This window comes from Lynx rufus, unplaced genomic scaffold (genome assembly GCF_022079265.1).
Source record: "Lynx rufus isolate CCGP_SWC_20201006 ecotype Redwood Valley unplaced genomic scaffold, mLynRuf1.p SCAF_9, whole genome shotgun sequence".
Taxonomy (NCBI): Eukaryota; Metazoa; Chordata; class Mammalia; order Carnivora; family Felidae; genus Lynx; species Lynx rufus.
Genome location: NW_025814897.1, coordinates 8,697,480 through 8,714,743, shown reverse-complemented (window position 1 = coordinate 8,714,743; position 17,264 = coordinate 8,697,480). Strand labels below are relative to the sequence as shown.

Sequence of the window (17,264 nt, the reverse complement as noted above, 5' to 3'; positions counted from 1 at the left end):
CATTTATTATCTCACAACTTGTGTGGGTCAAGGAGTCAGCAGCAGCTGAGCCGGGTAGTTCTGGCTTAGGGTCTCTCAGGTGGTGGCCTTCAGGTTCTCGCCATGGGCTGCAGTCATCCGATGGCTTGCCTGGGGCTGGAGGGCTTATCTGCTTCTGTGGCGGCTCACTCACATGGCTATGAGAAGAAGGCCTCAAGTCCTGACTAGCTCTTGGCAGGAGGCCTCCATTTCTTACCACACGGGTATCTCCATAGTTGGCCTGCATGTGCTGGTGATGTGGCTGGCACCTGGCTTGCCCCAGAGAGAGCCAATGAGGAGGAAGCTATAGTCCCTTTTGTGATCTCGTCTCAAAAGTCCCCTGCCATCAATTCCATTTTTCTGTTTGTTAGAAGCAAGTCACTAAATCCAGCCCACACTCGTGGAGGAGGGCAATTAGGCCACACCTCTTAAGGGAGGACTATCAAGAAATATGCAGATGTATTTTAAAAAATTTTTAAAGTTTATTTATTTTGAGACAGCAAGAGCATGAGTAGGGAAGGGGCAGAGAGAGAGACAGAGAGAGAGAGAGAGAGAGAGAGAGAGAGAGAGAGAGAGAGAGAATCCCAAGCAGGCTCCACACTGTCAGCACAGAGCCTGACACAGGACTTGAACTCATAAACCGCGAGATCATGACCTAAGCGGAAATCAAGAGTCAGATGCTTAACCGACTGAGCCAACCAGGCACCCTGGTTTGTGGATGTATTTTAAAACCACCACAGAAAAGTGTTGCCTCAGTCTAATTGTTCATCTCTAATCTTCTACACTTGCCACTACACAAAGCACTGGGCACCTTTCCTGGTTAGTAAATAACCACTGTTGTATACATTCAACTAAACTAAAATAAAACTAAAGTGTTATAAGCTAGAAAACAGCTGTCTAGAATACTCAGTGCTAAAGGTCAGGGTGAATATTTACTCATTTATTTATTTATATCTCTGTAATGAGACAAGGACAGTCCAGCAAGGTACAAAGCTTATTGAATAATAAGCTGATGGATATTTGGGTCAAAAATTGTGAAACACTAGGAAGTGATTGTACATAAACACTTTCTGCATAGGTCATAAGATACATAATGAGTTCTAGAAGTTACAAATCAAATATTTTATAGGTGAATCGGAGTTAGAGTTGAAGAATTAGAGAGCTTGAAGAAAGCTTACAGATGGTTAGTCTCATCTAGCTCCCTATTTAATAGATGAGAAAACTGGGAGTCAATACAAAGTCAAAAACATTTTTTTTTCTTAGGAGCTCTCACACGGTTAGTGGGTGGAAACCACTTTTGATGGGACCGCTTCACAGTAATACCGGAGAGGGGAGTCACTGCTTTTTGAGGTTCTCTTCTAGTCCTGAAAATCCCCGACATCTTAAGCTCTTGGAAAAGCACAAAAGGTGTCACATTCCCCTCACTTTAACCCTCTTTGCCAGCAGGTTACAGAATAGTCCATCGGATCTTTCAAGGTCACTTAGCAACTTGTTTGTAGGAATTGGGAATAAAGCCAAGGTTATGGATTCCCTCATTTAGACTCTTTCCACCCTGTTACTTCTGAAACTTTATTGTTTATCACAAACTAAACTGGCTTTTTTATTATACAAGGAGAGAGGATTAAGTAATAACTTTTACCTTGCCTTTGTTGAAGATTAATACACTCATATCTCTGAACACATGAATTATGTACTTATGTAATTTGATCTTAGATAGGGAGAGAATAAAGGCAGGAACAGGCCTGTGGTTTCTTGAATCTTCCTTTAGATTCATTAGCCATCAAACCTCTGTTGACTGTACTGGAATTTTATAGCTTATATCAGCAATTAAGTTTGTATGGCTTACTAGGCACACAAAGCAGATGATAAGATAGTTTTATTTACTTTGTTTTTACTGAGGGCTATCATATTGCTGAACACATTGTGAATATGTACTTAAATATGCAAGGTAGTGGGAATAGTATGAAATATCACAGTTTATAATAGAAAATTCCCTTTTGTATCTCTATGTATAGGTATTTAAAGTAGCTGTGATTTTACATCTGTATAGCTTCTTTTTAATTAAAAATAATTTTTTTAATGTTTATTTATTTTTTGAGGGAGAGAGAGGGAAAGCATGAGCAGCAAAAGGGCAGAGAGAGAGGGAGACATAGGCTCCAGGCTCCGAGCTGTCAGCACAGAGCCCAACGTGGGGCTTGAACTCATGAACCACGAGTTCATGACCTGAGCCAAAGTTGGATGCTCAACCAACTGAGCCACCCAGGCGCCCCACATTTGTATAGCTTTTTAAAAATGGTAAATAAAAAATAAAAAGAGTCTATAAAGTTTTTTCATGGAAAAACATTTCAGTATACAATGATGGTTTAGATTATCATCTAATATTTCACATTCAAATCCTTGAGTTGAACAAAACCACATTTTCCAAAGACATAGTTGGAAATGAAAAGCCTGTTTCAGCATGTTACTGATGTTCATCTATTTAATAAGTATTTATTGGATGTCTCATTCACCATAGTTCTTATTTCCAGTTACTGAATATATACTTGTTCTTAGAATACCCATAGACACTGAAAATCAGCATCTCTGTAAGTTGCCTAATTATCTTTATCTCTGAGTTCTACATCTTTTATACTCCCTGTTTATTTTAGTGGCACCCATTGGGCACCCACTCATTTTCACATCTCCTTTCCTCTTACTCCTCGAAGTCTATCCCCCCTCTTTTTTTTTTTTTTTTTTTTTTTAAGATTCTATTTCCTCTTCTTCATCTTCGAAACCTCCTAGGGTCAGTCCATCATTCTCTAGTGCCCGGGCCTTTATAGCAAAACTGTCTGAGGTGTCCCTGATCTTATGGATCACTCTGTCACTGAACTGCTCTCCCATGTAATCCACATGGGTGCCAGGGACTTTACTAACACAGAGAGGATCGCATTATTCCTTTTCTTAATGCCTCGTATGGCTTCCTAGCTCCTTAAGGATGAAGGGGAAATTCTGATCTTCCCAAATGGATCTCAACTTACCTTTCTAAACCTCTAGTTATAAACATCCTTATCTCAACATCAACCCCGTCTTGGTACTCAGTCTTCAAAGTTGATTGCCTTTCCCCACTTCTCTTAGGGAACCTCTACTCACCCCTTCAACCTTCCCTCCTCTGAGAGGCTTTCTCCTTTCTATGCAAAGTTAACTGCCCAGTGTTTCACCTGACACTCTGTGTCTATCCTTATTATAGCTCATATTGCACAACTGTCTGTTTGCCTTTCCCATTACTGAATCTAGAGGGCAGGAGCCTAGACTTAATCAAACTAGCAAGGGGGCTGGAGCTCAGTGTTTGTTCTAGATGGAGAAGAGGTTCCATTTACAAACCATACTTGCAAAAATGAGTTTTCTTCAAGAAGGACTTTTATATGTGCTACTGAGACAAATGCTTTGTAACTATCATTGGAATTCTAGAATTGAGAATTAGTCAATATGGTGGAGTACAGTAGGATTGTAGCATACAAGAGTTAGTAATGAGTTAGTAATAGATTGTAGTAGATTGGTTTTGGTCTTTCTTTTTTATGCATAGTAGGTGCTATATAAAATTTTTTGTAACTACTGGTAATATCAGAATGGTTTTCTGAAAAAAAAATCTAGTTTCAACAACCGTATGTGAATTTTCCCCTTGACAGTATAAATGTGGGAATAAAAAAATTTTTTTTCAGTTAAATCTCTCATATTTCATTAAAGATGCCTATATTTGATATAAGGAACAAGGTACAACAATGGTGTGTATAGATGACATTTACAATGAAAATACCTGACGCCTAACTATCTGTCAGCTCAGTTCATTACGGTTTTCCACAGTATAGTCTCACACTTGGGAAGCAGTGGCTTTGCTGCTTTTGTGTAATTGATGACCCACATTGTAGTAGATCTCAATTTAAATAATTATTTTTACACTGTAAAAATAAGACAGAAAATACTGAAGAATAGAATAAAGAAAAATGCCCATAGAAAACCACCCAGCCAACCCTGGATTTCAAACTTTCTCTTTTTTTCCTGACCCCTTGTACGTGTGTGTGTGTGTGTGTGTGTGTGTGTGTGTGTGTGTGTTTAAACATACATGTAATCATACTGCTTGGATAGTTTCATAACTTGTTCCCTCCCCCTAATACTACCAAAAATTTTTCAAGGTGTTAGACACATTATATAAACATTTCAAGTTGTTACGCAAAATGTCACAGAGTATATATAGTTACTTTCAGGATATTCAGTTTCCATGTTTAATTTTTGCATCTTTTAATACTATTGTGATGTAGAGTTTATGAATAAAGGTTTTGCTCTATTCCAGATGATTTCATTCAGAAAGAATCCCAGATATGGGATTACGGGTACAAGAGGATGAACATTTTTATAGGTTGAATCACGGTGCCAAATTGCTTTCTAAACAGGCTGTTTAAGTTTACACTCCCACTCACAATGTCTGAGAGTACCCTTTTTATCTCACCAGCCTTGAATGTTATCTTTTACCTAAATATTTACTAATACTATAGCCAACTGAAATGTTACATTTTTTGGTCTGTTTGCTGTTGCCAGAGTTTAGGATAAAATCACAGCTTTGGAGTCCAATATAACTAAGGTTTGGTCATTGCTCTGCCATTTCCTGGCTGTGTTACACTGAACAAATTACTTAACTCCTTTGAGTCTCTTCAGTCACTGATTAAAAAAAAAAAAAAAAAAGTCAATGTTAATATTGACCCCAAACACAGGGTTGTTGTAATTATTAAAAGAGATGCTCAAGTAAATGCGTGTTACCCCAGTGCCTGGCACATGACAGACAATAGCGTATTATCCGTTTTCCAGTGCAAAAGTGTGTTACATACTTTTTTTTTGATTAGTGTACTATCCAGGAATTTACATAATACTTTGACTATCTTTATGCATGCAACTTGATGTGGGACGCTGAGCAATTACCTGGATAAACCTTGCACCCTAGGGATAAAGTCAGGGAGTCATCTTATAGTTAAGTAAAAGCACACACCTGGTTCCCATCCTCGAGGAATTTGCAATCTGAAGATCTTTGAGTTTAACTCTAGGGGCTTTTAATTGTTCAGAAAGGTCGCAGAGGGCAATGGAGGAAACTCACTGAAGCTGGGAGCTTAACGAACTGAAGCGTGAGCTTAGTGAAAGTGATCTGGGGAGAGAGTTCCTGGAAAAAGCTACCGTCTCAGGGAAGGCAAATGCTAAGGCAGGAAGCATATGAATTATTTGTTCCATAAAAGTTAAGTACACTCTTGAGGTTTTATTATTTGAATGTAAAGTTTGTTCATAAAGGGAAAACTATATAAAGATGGCATGCACGGCAAGCTGGAATGATCTGGCTTTGTGTACTACGGTTCAAGTATACTCAGAGCAAGTGTTACTCTTTGAATCCCAGCAGAAGACGGACAAGGATGGGAGCGTGGACACTGACCACAAGTCTGTCTAGTCCCAGCCACTAATGAAAGTGAGTGGCCTGGAGTCAGACTAGGACCACTTGTCCAACCACCTCTAATTCCAGGATGATTTAGGTTTGGCTGCTCTTCGGGGGCCCCACGTCCAACTTTTTTCTTCTGGACCGCCTCCTTCCCAGAAATGTCGGTGGTAGTAAACATCGTCGACATCCTTGCGTGGATAAAACTCTGCACTCGCGCCTGGGGCCATATCCATCGAGGTTTTGTTGGGAGTTATCCGAAATAGCACGTTTCTCGAGTTGGGCAAAAACTGCCAGAGCAATTTCAACGTTCTCGGTGGCACACATAAATCCCTCTAAGATAGGCCCCTTTCTGTGTCCTGGTGGATTCTCCCCCTGAGCAGCCAAGTAACCCGCGCCCGACTCCGTCCTGGCTCCCCCCTCCGGGAAGAAGACTCCCTCCTCAGGAGGGCGATGGAAACGCCCTCGGCGAGTTTTCCGGCACCCGCGGGAGTTTCAAGTTTCCACTCCCGGGGGTGCGCGGCGCGGGTGGCGGCGGGCGCGCCGCGAGCTTCGGCTCCAACAGCCCGCGTCCCTCCGGCTCAGTCCCGCCGGCAGGGGCTTCCCGCGGGCCTCCGCGGCCGACGCTGGCCCTGGCGCGTCCCCACCCCGCGCCGCGACCCCCGGCGACGCCGCGTGCGGCGGGCGGCGGCGAGCGCGGGGGGCGGGGCGCGGGCGGCCCTCACGGCGGCGGCGGCGGCGGCGGCGGCGGCGGCGTTGGCGCTCGGGCCGCGGCGCGAGGCCGGCCGGCCGGCAGGGGGAGGCGGGGGGCGCGGGGCAGCCCCGCCTTCCCCCCGAGGAGCCGCCGGGCGGCCATATTGCGGAGCTGTCTGCGGTGGTGGCGGCGCCTCTCGTCCCCGGCGGCCCAGCGCTCCCACCGCCGCCTTTCCCTCGCGGTCGCAGCCGCGACGCCCGGCGCCGCCGCCCAGCGCCCCGGCCACGCTCGGGGCGGGAAGGAGCCGCTCGCTCTCGGGGTAAGCCGCTGGCGCCCTCCCTTCCCCACCCCCCCCCACCCCCCAGTCGCTGCTCCCGGGCGGCTCCGGAGACGCTGAGGTGGCGAGAAGTTGCGGGGGCCCGCGCTGCCCGGCGGCCGCTTCGCGAGGGCCTCGCGCGCCTCTGTGTCCGCGCCCCGCGGGCCGCGGCGCCGCCGAGCTCCCGGCCCGCCAGGCCGCTCCCGGGGTCGGCGGCAGGCGCTGGGCGCGGCCCGAAGCCCGAGGCGGCCGCCGGGCGTTTCTGGTCGGCGCGGGCGCGCGGTCCGTCCCCGGGGTGGGCCCCGGACCCCCAGACCCCGGGCAGCGGCGGGTTCCCGCCGCCTGGGCGCGGCCCCGGCGCGGCCTGGCTCGTCCCTTCGGGGCGCCCAGAAAATACCGTGAGCCTGGGTGGAATTCTATGTTGCAGTGCGGGATGGGGGGAATTTATTAGAACTTCTCCCCCTCCTTTCTGCCCCTCCCCCCCCCCCACCCCCACCGACCTCCAGTTTGAAAGTAAGGGTGTTGAATTACTAGAGAGAGTGCGTTGGCCCTGGCGGCAAAGGGATGTTGTGTCCTGTACGGGGTTCGGGGCGCCGAGCCGCCCCCGGCCCCGGCCCCCGCGAGGCCAGGCCCGCCGTCCCCGGCCGCCGCGCTCTGTCTACCTGCCGCCGCGGCCGCGGGCGGCCTCGGAGCCTCGCAACTTTGTCCGGCCGCGGAGGCGGCAGCCCGGCTTGCGGTCCCGGCCCCGGTCCCGGCTTCCCGCTTCCCGCTTCCCGTGAACGCGCCTCCGCCTGATTTCCGGGCGAAGTCTGAAAGAGGGGCTCTGCGTTACTGCGGCTTCGGTGAAGCGCATCCCTTCCTGTACAGAGAGGTCAGGATTCCTGCACCGTGCCCGCTACTGGGTTCTTTTCTTTTTTCCCCTAACGAGATTGAGTGAAGTCCCGTTTCATCAGAGATCAGTTTAAAAATACGGTTGAGGGTTTGTACCAGACTTTTTAATGAGTCCTGTGGCCCTAAGGCTGGCGTGGTGCAAATGTAAAAGGCTGAGATAATAAGGGTTTATTTGATGAAGGGGTACGGACATCGACATTGCAATCTATTGTTTACGGAGCGTACAGTTTTTAGAACACTAAATACTCTTTTATATGTCGGACGGAGCTCTGAATGAACAATTGCCCCGTTCATGTGGCAGGGTAAATAAATAATGGCTTAATCCATTTGCCAAAACAGCATTATTAGATTTGAGAGGAGATTAATATTCAGGGCTGCATTGTTTTGTGTGTGTGTGTGTGTGTGTGTGTTTAATTTTCAGAATCCCATTGCTTTCACTAGTGTGTTTTATCTTTCAAACTAATATGACAAAAATGACAAAAGGTAGAACACCTCTTTTGAAGTTAGTAAAAAGGATCGTCACGGACTTTGGTTCTTTGCTTAATCACTTTTTTTTATGTAGGGAGGAATTTAGTAAACAGGTAACATTATTAAAGAATGAATACACATGTATTGGAAATTGTAGCTTTATTTAAATGAGGCAAAATTTAATTGTGGCGTTTAGGAATGTTAAATTCTTGCTCTTGCGGAATTTACGTTGTTTTGTTCACTTCTGTGTCCCTACGCATGGAAGAGAGTGGGTAGGAGAGACTCAGAAATATTTGTAGAATAAATGTAGTTAATTTCAGTGTGGGTAAAGTATGTGGGGTCTGTCCTTTTAGACATTGTCATTACTTAAACTGATGATTATTTTTCCTTTGGTGGTAAGAAATGACAGACTTTGCTTTTCCCTCTCTTGGTGTCAGTAGTCTCAGGGAGGGGAGCAAGGGTTGTTTCTTGTTGATTGCTTCACCATTGCCAACAGCACAATTGGATTTTATTACTCATTTATGTGTTTGGCAGGTTGTTGAAATGAAAGTCTTGGTACGTTTTTATTTTAACTTCTGATGTCGTTTAATATCCTCTCCATGTAGTTCCATAGAGCCTGAAATGTGGAACGACGGTGGGAGTCTTTTCATCCATTTTTAACTTAATGCATTTTAACTTAGGCTGCTTAAAAAATGGCAGGTTTTAACCAATATTTCCCAAAGACTAAAGCCGAAAGAAATGTGTTCTGTGAGGATTGTGAAGACTGAGCTGTGCTGGTGGAGCATGCCTGGCAGGGTAGAGCCAGTATGAGTTTATGCTCCTTCTCTCAATCTGGGAACTCAAGGAAGGAACCCTTTCTTGGATAGCTTGGGCCTCCAGCTGACCAAAGGCTAGTGGATACTTCTTAACTACCCTGATATTACTTTTGCTTTTGCTACTGAATTCAGCGGAACTGGATTGGATTGCTCTCGACTCCACCCTTAGAAGGTTATTTTTAAGCCTCCTAGTGTTGTTACTGATGGCTAAAGTGCTTCTGGGACCTTCACTCAGTCCTGTGGCCAGTGCGTACTCACCTCTTGGGTGGTGCGTACTCACCTCTTGGGTGATGCAAGTGGCCAGTCTGACCCCAGCGAAGTCCTCAGTTTGTAGCCTCTTTCACAGAATCTTGTCTTTCCTATTCATTTATTTCTCAATATTATTTTCTATTAAACATATATTTTAAACTTTTATTTTTTAGAGGGCGTGAGTGTGAGTGAGTGGGGGAGGGGGCAGAGGGAGAGAGAGAATCTAAAGCAGGCTCCACACTCAGCTCCAAGCCCTTGACCATCATGACCTGAGCCAAAACCAGGAGTTGGACCCTCAACCGACTGAGCCACCCAGGCGCCCCTTAAACCATTTTTAAAGATGATGAAAGTAATACAGTTTATGACAAACTTAAAAAATTTACATCTTAAAAGATGTAAAAGTAAAGCTACAAGTTCTCTTCACTCCCCAGAACTACCCAACGTCTTTCCTACTCCTGTGTTTCATAGGTATTGCTGTTAGCACTTCCTTCCTTGGATACAGAAAATGCCAAAACTTAGGCAAAGATAAACATAAAAATCCTTTATTTGTGATTTTAAAGTCTATAAAAATAAGGTTATTTTGTAACAAACATTGAAATGCTATTTACTACTGTGTTGAAAAGATTAATGTTTCTCAGACGTTTAAAAAAATTTTTTTTAATGTTTATTTTTGAGAGAGACAGTGTAAGCAGGGAAGGGGCAGAGAGAGAGAGAGAGAGAGAGGGAGACACAGAATTTGGAACCGGCTCCAGGCCCTGAGCTGTCAGCACAGAGCCCTGGGACTGGAACTCAGGACCCATGAGATCATGAGCTAGGCTGAAGTTGGACGCTTAACCAACTGAGCCACCCAGGTGCCCCTAAAATTTTTTTAATGTTTATTTTTGAGAGAGAAGATTTGAAGCAGGCTCCGAGCTGAGAGTGGAGAGCGAAGTGTGCTTTTGTGCTTGTGCAAATTTTCTTGCTTAATGATTGAAGATGAAGTTCACTTTTTGTTTTCTCCCTATAGTATGGCATATAATAGTGAAAAATGGTGTCCTTTAAAAAAATGTGTGTCTTTGGGGATACCTAGGTGGTGCAGTTGGATAGGCGTCCAACTCTTGACTTTAACTCAGATCATGGTCTCAAACTTGGTGAGTTTGAGCCCCACACTGGGCTCTGCTCTGACAACGCTGAGCCTACTTGGGATTCTCCCTCTTTCTCTGCTGTTTTCCCCTGCGCACACACACACACTCTCTCTCTCTCAAAATAATAAGCTTTAAAAAAAATGTGTCTTTGTATTGGGAGCTGTTTGGAAAGGAAATATAGTCCATACGATTTACTTTCCTCATTCCATTTAATACTGAAGTCTAGCTTCAGCTTCGTAGAAGAGAGGGGCTCAGTCAGGTTAGGAGTTGGATAGGGTTTTTTGGGTATTTTTTTCCCCTTTGAGTAGACAGTATGTATAGAGATCCTTCCAAATTTCCTAATTTAAAATAACTTTTATTTAAAAGGTAGATGTTAAAAATTTGTATATGCATAAGTTTTGTATTGTTTTTTCCTACTGTAACATCAGTTACTCTTTAATAGAATTCTAAATTGGATTTTGCAGAAGTTTTATATATATAAATAAGGTAGCGATTTTTTTTTAAAAATTTTTTTATTTAGTGTTTTGTTTCAAGCAGTCCAATGCAGATGAATAGAGTGTCCATCCAGTCATGCTGGTTACTTTTCTACGTAGTTTATATACATTTGAAATAAACTGTTTTGACAGGCCAGATCTCTCCTGCTGGCCTGATTTTGTAAAGGAAGTTTTATTGGAACACAGAAATATAATTAGTTTACATAGTGTTTCTGGATACTTTTGAGCTATAATGTCTGAGGCCATATATTTTGCACATCCTGAAGTATTTACTCTCTGGTCATTTACAGAAAAAGTTTCCAACCCCTGATTTAGAGAAAAAAATATCTTGTTGAAAGAATGTCTTAGGTACCGTATGGAAGGAGGTAGCACATTGTTTTGTTTTTTGCCCCATGATTATAGAATTTATAAAGTTGTAGATCTTAGTAATTGGAACAGATCGTTTTTTCCAAGTTGTAGGTAGTCTGTGGGCTTTCAGAACTTTAAGTGTTTCTTTCATTTGTGAAAAGTTGTTAACTAAAACTGGCTGCAGTGAAATTGTGAGGTGAACAACCTTCTTTTTCAAGGACTTGTATCACTTAAGATGCTTTGGCCACAATAACAGGAAATTCTCAAACTGGCTTAAATAATGAAGAAAATTAAGAGACTTAAGAATAGCTCAGTAATGATATCAAGGACACACTCTCTTTACAACTTTCTGCCCTGTGGCCTTCCCCCATTGGCTTCGTCCTGAGACTGCTCTCTCCAGCGTTACAGTTTGGCTGCAGCCACCTGCCATCCACACACAGCAGTTCCCAAAGAACTGGGAAGGAACGCCTCTTCCAGCAGCCCCCCAGCAGATGTCTTCTTAGTGTCACTGACCAGGCTTGGGATACATTCCTTATCCAACCTGGTTACTGGCAGGGGGAATGGGATTGCCCCTCATCTATCTAACTCTGCTCCCACTAGATTGTTTTAGTGTCTTGGGTTCTTTCTTAATCCCACCCGCCTGAACTCACACCCAAGATTGATCTAGCATGAATATGTGAGTTCATATCTTCTTGGTTACCAAATTTATTAAATTATGAAATGAAAAGTGTTGATTCCTGCTAAAACACTTTTGAGGCAGGGTTGACAAAATGTGGTCAATGAGCCAAATCCAGCCTGTGGCCTGATTTTGTAAATAAGGTTTCATTTGAACACATCATTTGTGCACATATTATCTATGGCTGCTTTCATGCTACAAGAGCAGAATAGTTGTAACAGAGACCATATGGCCTTGCAGAATCTAAGAAGTTTATTTACCTGGCCATGTAGGGAAAAAGTTGGCCAACTTTAAGATAGCATACATACATTTATACTTCTCTGCCAAATACTGTTTGTATCTGGTAAGTAACATACTGACAAAGTCACATTCTAATGGGAATACAAATGTGCTGTATTGTATAGTATAAAGTGTGTTAAGTGTTTAAATGCCCTTGTGTTAATATTAACAGGAGTTAATTTTCAGTGCACCAGTGGTCTAAGCAGAGTTTTCTGCGATGTGAGTTGAGTATTTCTTGTTTCCTACTTTATTTTTTTTAATCTTCCTATTGTTTCTGTAATTTAATAACCTTTCAATAAGTTAACAGAGTAGGTATTGTTTGCAACTAAAAATCCTGGCTAGTACACAGAATGATGTGGGCACGTGAGTGCAACAGAGGGACCCTTAGTAAAACGGAGAGAGAATGGGGATACAGGAAATCTCAGCCATGATTAATTGGATCTGGAACCCTTTGGCTTTTACTGAGTGTATGGAATGGACTAAACTTTGTTAGCCGTCATCAGGACTTCTGATAATTAAGCCATTTGTAGATCCTAGACTTAGAAAAACTATAAAGTTTTAGTTTGGTTATTAGCAAGGTTGGTGTGTATACTTGAACTCATTACTATCATCTAATCAACAATCAGAATAATTATAGTTACCATTAGAAGTGTCAGACTGTCTGGCCTTTAACTCTGATTTGATCATCAAATTAAATGAGATTGTTAAAAATAATCTCTTGAGTAATGTCTCGAGTAGAGACAATAGAGACAGCAGAGGTCTAAATTTGGGAGACCTAGTTGGGAGGAGTTTTGTTCTCCCGTATTCATGTTTGTTGTCTCTCTCTTATTTTTTTAAATCTTTTTTTTTTTTTAAGTTTGTTTACTTATTTGAGAGAGAGAGAGAGAGAGAGAATCCCGAGCAGGCTCTTCACTGTCAGCATGGAGCCCGATGCGAGGCTTGAACTCACCAACTGAGATCATGACCTGAGCCAAAATCGAGAGTCAGACGCTTAACCAGCTGAGCCACCCTGGCACCCCTTGCTGTCTCTTGTAGTATGTTGGCTTATTCGTGTGTTACTTAGCTATTTGATAATGTAAATTAGAGGAAAATATTGCCCTTGACAATAATCAACAGAAAAAGTCAAATATTACATGTAAACTTAATATGCCAACAAAATCGACAACAAACTTCTGAGGCCCTACTGTGAGCCAGGCACCATTCCAGTTTAAAACAAAAATTTTTTTTTACATTTATTTATTATTGAGAGAGAGAGAGACAGAGTGAGCAGGGGAGGGACAGAGAGAGAGGGAGACAGAATCCAGAGCAGGCTCCAGGCTCTGAGCTGTCAGTACAGAGTCCGATGTGGGGTTCGAAGCCACAGACTTTGAGAGCATGACCTGAGCCAAAGTTGGATGCTCAACTGACTGAGCCACCCAGGCGCTCCCTCCCTTCCAGTGTTTAAAAGGGAGTTTTGAATATTTTGAAATTAGAAGCTAATGAAAGAACTTCCAGAGAGCCTTAGTGATTGCATGAGAGAATATTGTCCAATTTAAGAAACGTAATTACTTTATTCTGTTTTGAAAATAAGCTACTATAGTGTCCAGTGGTTCAAAACCTGTAAAGCCTAGAATGGTTTGTGAGAAGTCAGGTCATTTTGAGACTTGATTTTTCCTGCTGCATAGGTGACTTAAGTGAATCTGTTTGTTTTAACATTTTTTTTTTTAATTTTTTTTTCAACGTTTATTTATTTTTGGGACAGAGAGAGACAGAGCATGAACTGGCGAGGGGCAGAGAGAGAGGGAGACACAGAATCGGAAACAGGCTCCAGGCTCTGAGCCATCAGCCCAGAGCCTGACGCGGGGCTCGAACTCACGGACCGCGAGGTCGTGACCTGGCTGAAGTTGGACGCTTAACTGACTGCGCCACCCAGGCGCCCCTGTTTTAACATTTTTAAACATGCATTATGTTACCTTTTGATGTTTTCATAAGTGTAAAATGAAACTGAATTGCATTGAGCTTTCTTAGCTTTTAGCATTTAAAATGAATCATTGTAAATGATACTGTTTTTCTACCCACCTTGGGAACAATATAGATACGGTGTTTCCTTTAAATTTATAGGTTTATTTTTTTAAGCTTATTTTTATTATTTTGAGAGAGAGCGAGTGGTGGGGGGAGAGAGAGCGAGAGAGAGAAAGGAAGGAAGGAAGGAAGAAAGAAAGAAAAAGAAAGAATGAATGAATGAATGAGTGAATGAATATCTCAAGGAGGCTCCACACTGTCAGCACAGAGCCCATCTCCAGGCTCAAACCCATGAGTTCATGACCTGAGCTGAAACCAAGAGTTGGATGCTTCACCAACTGAGCCACCCAGGTGCCCCCAGATTTCTTTTAGAAGAGAATCTAAATTCAGCGTAAAAGTTTGTTTTTAGTATTGTAGTTCTGCTTTGTATTTGTTCTAGGTTCTAGAAATTTGGTTTGCATTTATAGTAACATGTAAAAATTGCTCAAAAATGTTGAAGATTTCATTTCCTTGAAAATATCCTTGAACAAAAATCAGTTTCTACCTAAGCAAGTACTTATAAATACCGTATTTGGAACTGTATATCACCCTTATAGGAAATACATTTTCAAGGTGATTATACCAGTACTAATGTAACTTGTAACATCTTTAGAGATAGTCTTTTGATCTGAAAACAACGGAAGAAAGAGCTTTAGCTTCTTCTAGAAAAACTCTGGTAATTATTTGAGATGAGCTTCTCTGGAATGATGTCAGAAAAAAGAATAGAAAAACCAGGAGAGCCCAGGACTCGAGTTTAAAAGGACCTCTGACTTGTTGACTAGTCGTATTACTTAGGGCAAGTCACTTATCTGAATCTAAATTCCTTATTAAAAGAATGAGGGATTGTGATACCTTTCTTGGGCAGAGGGAAGAAGGGTAGTTATTATGAAGGTTAGGTGATACAGGTGAAGTGGCTGAAAAGTATTCTACAGGTAATTCCTTCATTCACTCCCCTTGTGCTTGTTTTGTGCCTTATTTCTTTATTTACAAAATGGAGCTGAAATTTTTTTGTCCTCTTTGCTTCACTTGAGGAATGACATGGCATTATATAGCTAAAGGTGCATTAATACTGCCATTAAATTGAGTATTAACATTGAGCTAAAAACATAATAAACATAGTTCTGTGTATATTAGAGCTTTTAAGCTTGTGGGTTTGTGAACTTGGATAGGGAAAAAAAGTTGCATATTTTTTACACGTTTTCTTGCCATTATTAATGTGGGCACCTAGTAGTATTAGCATTAACACAGACTGTTTCCATTAGAAATTGTAGATATTTTCATAATCCATCGCTGTTGCAGAGATGTCGAAGTGACATTACTTGGAAGTTTAATCATGAGATCCGCTGGTAGACACTGTTACTTAATTTAAAAACACATATGTTACTATATCATAAATTCTTGATTTTTATATTTTGGTGATTGTAGTCCAGTATAGTTGGTCTTTTATGCAATGTTAATGTATCTTATTCAAATACATTTAAAAGTACTTCTATACATTAAAAGCATTTAAAAATGCTTTTCTAGGAAGGGCTTTATAGGCTTCACCAGAGGGGGACCATGCAGTGGAAAAAGAACTTTTTTATTGTAGATGTTGTTATTGTGTTCATCTGACTGCCAGAGTTACCTTATTAATTCAGTTTTTACTTTCCTTTGTTATACTGCTTCCTAATCCCCCAGTAAATTGGCAGAGGAATTCTTTTGTAACTTTTTGGTCTGTGGAGAGAAACGGTTGGTTCAGAGATTGCTTCTGTGTCTCAAAAGGCAGGGAAAAAAATTACAATCAGGCGTGAGGAAAAGGATATCTTAAGAGTAAAATTAGGCAGTGTGACATAAATTATTGAAGGTTTGGTAATAGGCCCAGGATGGACGAGAGTGAACACCTGTTTTACCACCTGACAGGTGGGAAGAGTCTGTTGTGCCACTGACTTCCTAGAGCTCAAGGTGTTAGGCATGAGGCTGTTTTTCCATTGTGTGAGGTAGAGAGGAGGCTGTTTTAAGGTCCCCCTCAGAGTTAAAGGATAAAGAAGAAAATGCTTTGTATGAATGCATTCTGTCAACATCGTACTTAGAGTTTATAGCCGTACAGTTACTTTTCTGCAGATGGGAAATGTGTATGCTGTCAGCATCTCTTAAAACTTCTTGTTGAGCATGTCTGTGCCATGATTGTGCAAAGAAGTAGGGTAAGAGCTCTTGAAGAAATTTACCAAGGAGGGAGTAACTTTCTTCTCAGTAATTAGATATTTGAGGGTGGATGGGAGAAGAGTTTATTTTTACTATATATCTCTAATGTACAATGGTTTAGGCGATTATGTAATATATATGTATATGTGTGTGTGTGTCTATATATATATATTTTTTTTATTTTTTTTTGACAAGAAAGAAAGGAAGACACTGAAAGACAGTAATTTCAAGATGAGTCAGTTAGAGATGGAAACCCAGGACATGTATCTTGGTATCTTAGCTTTTCTTTTCTTTTTTCTTTTCAAAAAAATTTATTTTAATTGTTTATTTTTGAGAGCGAGAGAGACAGAGTATGAGCCAGGGAGGGGCAGGAAGAGAGGGAGATACAGAATCCAAAGCAGGCTCCAGGCTCTGAGCTGACAGCACAGAGCCCGATAGGGGGCTTCAATTCATGAACCATGAGATCATGACCTGAGCCGAAGTCAGACACTTAACCAGTTGAGCCACTCAGGTGCCTCAGTATCTTAGCTTTTCATGTGACATTTTATTAAATTGGCCATTCTGGTACTAAGATGTTAGTTTCAGGAGAAAACACACTAATGAAATCGTAGAAGAACTAGAAATGTATTACTGAGGTTAAATAGTATTACTGTGATATAAATACTTTTCAGTAATAACTAAATTGGCTAAAAACTTGAGTTTTAGTTATATCTGTACACAGCTTCATCGTAAAAAAATTTAAGGTGGAATTCTTACTTAAGTCATATAAGCTGGTAAACTGATATATGAACGGTTTAGTGGAGTACATTTTTTAGGTTCTCCTCTAATTTTTAAAATTAGGAACTTAACAGAAATAAGATCTTGATTATTATTATGTGTTCAGTTCTTTATATCCAGATACCATTTGTAAGGACACCTGTGTTTTTACATGGTTAAAGCAAGTGGCTACATAATCTGCTTTTTCACTTACCCTTATGTAAATGTTGACAGTTTGTCATAATACACAAACACCCCTGTAATAGTCTATCATGTTATCACGTAGCATTGTGACTTTAATTAGTGGCTTTTATGACATGTACTGCTGTGGATGTCTTGCTAGAGGTTACTTTGTTTTGCATTTCTTTACTTCTTTGGCGTATATTCCAAAAGCAGAATTTCCTGTTCGGAAAAGATTTGAGCTTTTGTTATACATTGACAACTTACTTTCCAGAAATATGGAGCC

The 17,264-nt window shown here is 41.9% G+C and overlaps 1 protein-coding gene across 2 annotated transcripts in view; it reads left to right on the top strand.

Moving 5' to 3' along the window:
• The window catches only part of RDX (radixin), a 122,759-nt gene that overhangs the window by 25,131 nt on the left and 80,364 nt on the right, over positions 1-17,264 (top strand). Inside the window, exon 1 of one of the 2 annotated variants that reach the window (XM_047070637.1) lies at positions 6,316-6,480. The exons of the other annotated variant lie outside the window; for it this stretch is intronic. The gene's annotated coding sequence lies outside the window, so the exon portion shown is untranslated. Of the gene's footprint in view, positions 1-6,315; positions 6,481-17,264 lie in introns of those variants that run through there. 2 annotated transcript variants of the gene reach the window in all.